Source organism: Mus pahari, chromosome 20, assembly GCF_900095145.1.
Source record: "Mus pahari chromosome 20, PAHARI_EIJ_v1.1, whole genome shotgun sequence".
NCBI lineage: Eukaryota > Metazoa > Chordata > Mammalia > Rodentia > Muridae > Mus > Mus pahari.
Genome location: NC_034609.1, coordinates 33,715,985 through 33,722,134, shown reverse-complemented (window position 1 = coordinate 33,722,134; position 6,150 = coordinate 33,715,985). Strand labels below are relative to the sequence as shown.

General features: G+C 44.6%; 1 protein-coding gene across 1 annotated transcript in view; it reads right to left on the bottom strand.

Moving 5' to 3' along the window:
- Positions 1 to 6,150, bottom strand: part of Hydin (HYDIN axonemal central pair apparatus protein) — a 347,979-nt gene that overhangs the window by 251,957 nt on the left and 89,872 nt on the right.

Below are 6,150 nucleotides of genomic sequence, written 5' to 3'. Positions count from 1 at the left end.
TTTCTCTGGGTCATAAGATTGAAAGTGAGTTTTATCTTAACCACTGGTGTAATTTTTTTAAAAAATCAAATTTTATATATTCATTAACTGTTTCCTTTACATTAAAAAAAAAAAAAACAGGTCGAGTTAAGAATACTGTGTGAATCAGGTTTCAGATTGAAGCATAGAGGATGTTTCCCATGGTTACCTAACATCAAACACTGACATGAATGAGCCTGGGGCTCCATCACCAGAAGAGGCCTGGAGAGAGGACGGGATTCTGCAGGTCATCAAGATCAATGGGTTAGATTCACACAGAGTACCAGGAAGGGCCTTAACACGCGGTCCAGTATAAGAGGAGAAAATGCAAAGCAAAATAATCACATCTAGCCAAGGAAATGCCTATTTTCTGAAACAACTCATACTCCATGAGACTAGATGCACATAAAAAGTCACATATGAACAAGTTAGCGTCCTGTCCAGGAGAGGTTTCAGGAATGGGGTATGGGGTATAGGAGATTGCATGCAATGTTTTGTGTCAGTGAGGACGATGAGGAGGAGGAGGAGGATAATGATGGTCAGAAGGGGGCAATGAGCTCAGTTCTCCCACTGGAAAATGAAACAAAAAATTCCCATATACATCTCCTTTTCTACGTGACCCTGGATCAGGAACAACCAGAACAAGGCAGAAAGCAAACCCAGATGTCCTTTCTGTCCTCGAGGAGGAATTGGAGGCATTGCTGAGAGTCTGTGGAGGGGAAATGCAATGACCCCGAGACACACTGATGCCTACAGGGTGCGACATGTCTGTGCATGGCTTCACCATCACATCTTATTGATGATTGTAGTATCTTGCTTCAGAGGTGGCTCGGTTTTATAGATGAGGAGATGTCTCACAAGAGAGCACTTTTGAAAAGGTCATCCTTGTCTTTCTGTGAGTATAAGAATTTCACCTGTTTTACAAGTGAAACTGTGACTCACGGTGGCTGCTAGCTAACCCATGGCCTTCAGAGAGCGGTGCTAGTCTATGGGGTGGGGCTCTGGACTGAAGTAAAAGGGAAAAGTAAGAGGAACCCAAGAAATCATCACTGTTTGCCTCCTGACTGGATGCAGTTGGAACCAGCTGCCTCATACTTCTGTTTCCATGACTACCCTGTCATGATGGACTGGACCTTTGAGTTGGGAGCCAGAGTGGTTGATTTTGTCAGCTACTGTGTTGCAGTGAGAGACGTGATTACTAGAGCTGGCAATTGGATGTTGAAAAGTTGCATGGCCTTCAGAGCTGGGAGAAGCACTTCCAGGCCTGCCTATAACAGGAACAAAATAAATGGAGCCAACAGCGCCATAGTCACCTTCAAATGGACTGCGTGACCCTAGACAATGGTAGACTCCGTGATGATATCATGAATGGAGGCCTAAAGGCTCCTGCCCTGTTTATTGGAGGCCATTTAAGTCTTTGGAGGCTTTTTTTTTTTTAATGACACCAGAGAAGAGCTCCCGAACATAACTGAAATCAAACTTATTACAGTAGCCCAGGTGGCAGGCTCAAATATCAATTAAGATTGAATTAACTAGAGAGATGTGCCATTTCCTGCACCTGAATGTCGTGAAATAAACATGCCAACCACGGTGCAGGCTGTCCACTCAGGATGCTGTGGGGTCTTGAGCAAATTTAGAATTAAGAGCCACCTGCTCCTGAAATAATGCCTGTGACCCTGCCAGGGACACTGGGAGCAAAAGCCCATAAAGGCCCACACCGAGCCTCTGAATGTGAGGAGAGCAAGTTTGACAGAATTTCAGAGTGCAATTGACTGCACACCACTGAGAAGGAAGGAAGGAAGGAAGGAAGGAAGGAAGAAAGGAAGGAAGGAAGGAAGGAAGGAAGGAAGGAAGGAAGGAAGGAAGGAAGGAAAAAGGAAGGAAGGAAGGAAGGAAGGGAGAGAGGGGAAAGGGAGGGAGGGAAGAAGGAAGGAAGGAAGGAAGGAAGGAAGGAAGGAAGGAAAGAAGGAAGGAAGGAAGGAAACAGTCTTTTCTGACAAGATTAGTGTTTTTTCAAGCTCCAGAGAAAACATCAAGAAATAGAATAAAAAGGTGATTTTTTATGAGTCCTTGATTTAAAGGGTTGTTGTTGTTGTTGTTTGTTTTTGTTTTTGTTTTTGTTTTTTAAGAAGAACAATTGTAATGGAACTTCTTCCCAGAGGAGGGGTTATCTTCCTGCTCAGAAACTGGGGCCTGGGAATAGCCCTGTGTTTCTCCGCTCAGACATTTGTCTCAAGGTTCCAACACAGTAAGATGTACAGAGAGCAAGGCTGTCCTTCCCAGAAAAGGAAGGATAAACTATTTCTTGGAGCTGAAATTCCTCTACTGGGAAAAGAGACAGCCACATCTTGGCTCGCCAAGATTTTATGGGCAAGACACCATGATGGATGGAAGGGGAGTCAAGGCCATTTGTTACCCGTGCTAGCATTTTCATAGAGACCTTTGGACAAGCTTCTGTGCTCATAGATGGATGCCCCAGGATGAGGTGGAAGGCATTTTGCAAATAGACAGCCAAGGAAAGAAAGCCAAGTCTCACATATGACATTACGCTTGAGTTTTACCTTAGGTCCTTGGGATGCTGAGAAAGGGAAGTCTGAATCTCTGGAAACGTGTCTCCGACTAAAGACAGCTTCTCTCCATGTCAAGCTTAGGAACAAGGTCAACCTTTTTCTCTGCAGCAGCAGTTCTCAATCTTCCTAAACACCTTGACCCTTTAATATAGTTCCTTGTGTTACAATGACCCCCAACTACAAGATTATTTAGTTGCTACTCCATAGCTGTAATTCTCCTACTGTTGCGAATCATGATGTAAATATCTGACCTGATGCAGTATATCTGATGTGTAACCCCCAGGCGGGTCATGACCCATGGGTTGAGAACTGCTGCTCTACAGTTTGAACTAGAGATGCTGACAGAGGAATGGGAGATGAGTGAGAAGTGGCTGTGCTCCTCGTTGGGAGCAGGAGCATCCTATATATAAAGGATGATGTCAGGGACACTGCACAGGTCTTGCCACGGAATACAAGAGGGATGTTGCACTGCTGGTTAATGATCTCACTACGTCCCCCCCCCCCAGGGGGAGGGGATGGACAGAGATATCTCTTCTGTGTGCTACTCATATGTGACCTTGGACATAACTCAAGAATGTGCAACAAAGGAGACCGTGGCCACTGCACAAAGTGCTGCCACCCATACACACAGCTTAGGAATACACACAGGGCTCCCAGCTTGCCTTGTTTTGATGTGAATGGGCATATGTTGGCAATTATTTCCGGGACAAGAATTCAAGGCAAGAATAAGCATATGAAAGTTGAGGGATGCACCAAAGAACAAGGAAGGGAAAAGGAAAAAGTTGATCGGGCAGAGCAGAGTCTAGTCTGCTCCCGCACTGGCTCGTGGCATCTGGTGCTTAGAAGAGGAGGAGAAGGAGGCAGGGTGGCATCCTGTAGACTCTTTACTTAGGTAAATCAATCTACTTGAGGGAAACATAAGTGACATTGATATATGTCACCCAAAGAGAAAGTGAAGATGATCCTACTCAGAGATCTAAAGCCACTTCTCTAGTTCTGTGTTTAAAAGTGAGGTACGGCCTTAGGTAATAATACCTCAAATAGGGCTGTGATAACTGAGATACGCAGAACTGATATGGAGAGCTGACTGACTTCTCTGGCCAGAAGTAGTGTAGACAGACGATAGGGATGGATGAAGTGTATGCGCTCAGAGGAGCCTTATTCAGGCATAAAGAAGGAAGCGATTGTGACAACTTCAGGAAAACAGATGGGCCTGGCAAGTGAAATGTGTCACCCCACAAACACAAGCATTTGCATCTTCTCTCATATGTGGACACTAGACAAAGGAGAAAATAAAGGACATGAAACTAAAATGGCGACTACTGGGATGTTGAAAGGGGGGGGGTGGGAAAAAAAACATAAGATCCATAGAGGGTGAATACAAAGTTCACTGTATACATGTGTGGGATACAAATGTTAAAAGAAAACTTGTTTTAGACACTAGACATAATGGGGAAGAGTGGAATTGGGGGGAGATGGCTCAGTTGATAAAGTGCTTGCCCTGCGCACATGAGGTCTTACATGTGGTTCCATTCCCACAGAACCTATATAAAAAGCTAGGAGCAGGATGCATGCTAATAATTCCTGCCTTGGGGATGTGGAAATAGGAGAGTCCCTGGGGACGGCTGGTCACTTCAGCCAAACCAGCACGCTCCAAATTCAGTGAAAGATCCCGTCGTAAAAAGTTAGTTATGGAGTGATTGGGAATGATGACCACCATCAACCTCTGGCTTCTGCTTATGCATGGACACACATACATACAGATACACAGACACACAATCACATGCATGCACACACATAACACACACAGATACACATGTATGCACACACATGTGCACACAACATATATATATATATATATATATATATATATATATATATATACAGAGACACATACACACAGAGACACACACATGCAAATACACATGCATACATACACACAGACATATACATGTACACATATACACAAAGCCAAGGATGTGGCTCAGTTGGGAGAGTGCTTGCCTAGCATGTACAAAGCCCTAAGTTGAATCCCCAGAACTTGATAAATCGGGCAACCCTGCTATGAGGAGGTTAGAGGCAGAAGATTTAGGAATTCTAGGTCATCCTTGACTACATGGTGAGTTTGAGGCTGGCCTGGGATACATGAGGTCTTGTCTCAAAACAAAACAAAAAACCCATCCAACCATCCAATCAAACAAACAAAAGTAATAAAACAGATAAAAAATATTAAAAGGCTAATGGTATAGATATCAGGTGAAGTGACATGGAGACAGAACTTGGGTCTGAAGTCCTATTCTGGGTAGCCTGGTACCTTCTATACATTCCCTTCCTTCCTTCCTTCCTTCCTTCCTTCCTTCCTTCCTTCCTTCCTTCCTTCCTTCCCCTTCTCCTCCTCCTCCTCCTCCTCCTCCTCCTCCTCCTCCTCCTCCTCCTCCTCCCCCTCCTCCTCTTCCTCTTCCTCTTCTTCCTCCTCCTCCTTCACTTTAACTGCTAAAATTAACTTCTACATACTTTTTGGGTGTTGGCCTGGTACGAGTACCACGCCATACCTACAGACAGCCACACAGAGACACAGTTGAACTTAAAGCTGCTTTTCTCCTCCTCTCCAAAAAGCTCTACCATGGGGGCAGCTGTGGAATTACTGCCACAACTCCCCTTCACCATCTTCCTCTGTCCTCACTCTACAGTAGCTTGAGATGTGCTTGGGCCTTTGCAGTTGCTGCTCAGCCTCCATTGCCAAGCTGCAGGATCTGGGCAGGTGGAGTAAGGGAGACACTGTCCCCTCTGCACTTTCAAATGCTGCATTTCCTCTGAAAACTTCTGCCCCTTTTGTTGGCATTTATTAACTGTACACATGAATGAGCTTCATTATGATATTTCATACAGTTCTAAAAAATATTTATCATTAAGGATAAAAAGCACCTCATTAACATTTCTGAGCCGTGAGGCCCAGTGAGGTTTGTAAGCAGGGCAAGCCTCTCTGCACAGTGGCGATCCTGTGATGGGAGCTCATCGCCTGGACAGACGAGCTTCGGCCCACTGTGTCCCGTCACTGTCCTGGATCCTTCTGATTCAATTAGGGACAGTGCTCTGGGGGACTTCTTCCAGGGACTTTTAGTTTTATTCCACAGTAACTTGGTTTCAAACAAAGCCTTGAGGCTTCCCAGGGCTAATCTTTCATGCAAATGGACATGAAAGCAGCATTCTTTGGGAGAGGTCTGAGGGACAGAAAATGAAAGCACAGCTTTGACAGGCAAGGATGGGGCCACTGGAAAGAAACATCCAGAATATAACCGTTAGGCCGGAAGCTAAAAGCCAGCTGGTTTTACATTTTTCTAAGCTCTGCTGCTATCTGAAGTATCATTAAAAATAAAAGCAGACTATTAAATATCCCACCAAGAAATCATTATTAAATTACATGGTCCAGAGAAGCTCGGCAGTATTGTGGAAAACCAAGAATATAAAAATCATTACATTTAAGCCTGTCTTTTCCCTCATCCTTCCTGTTTTCTGGGAACATCTTTACACACACACACACACACACACACACACACACACA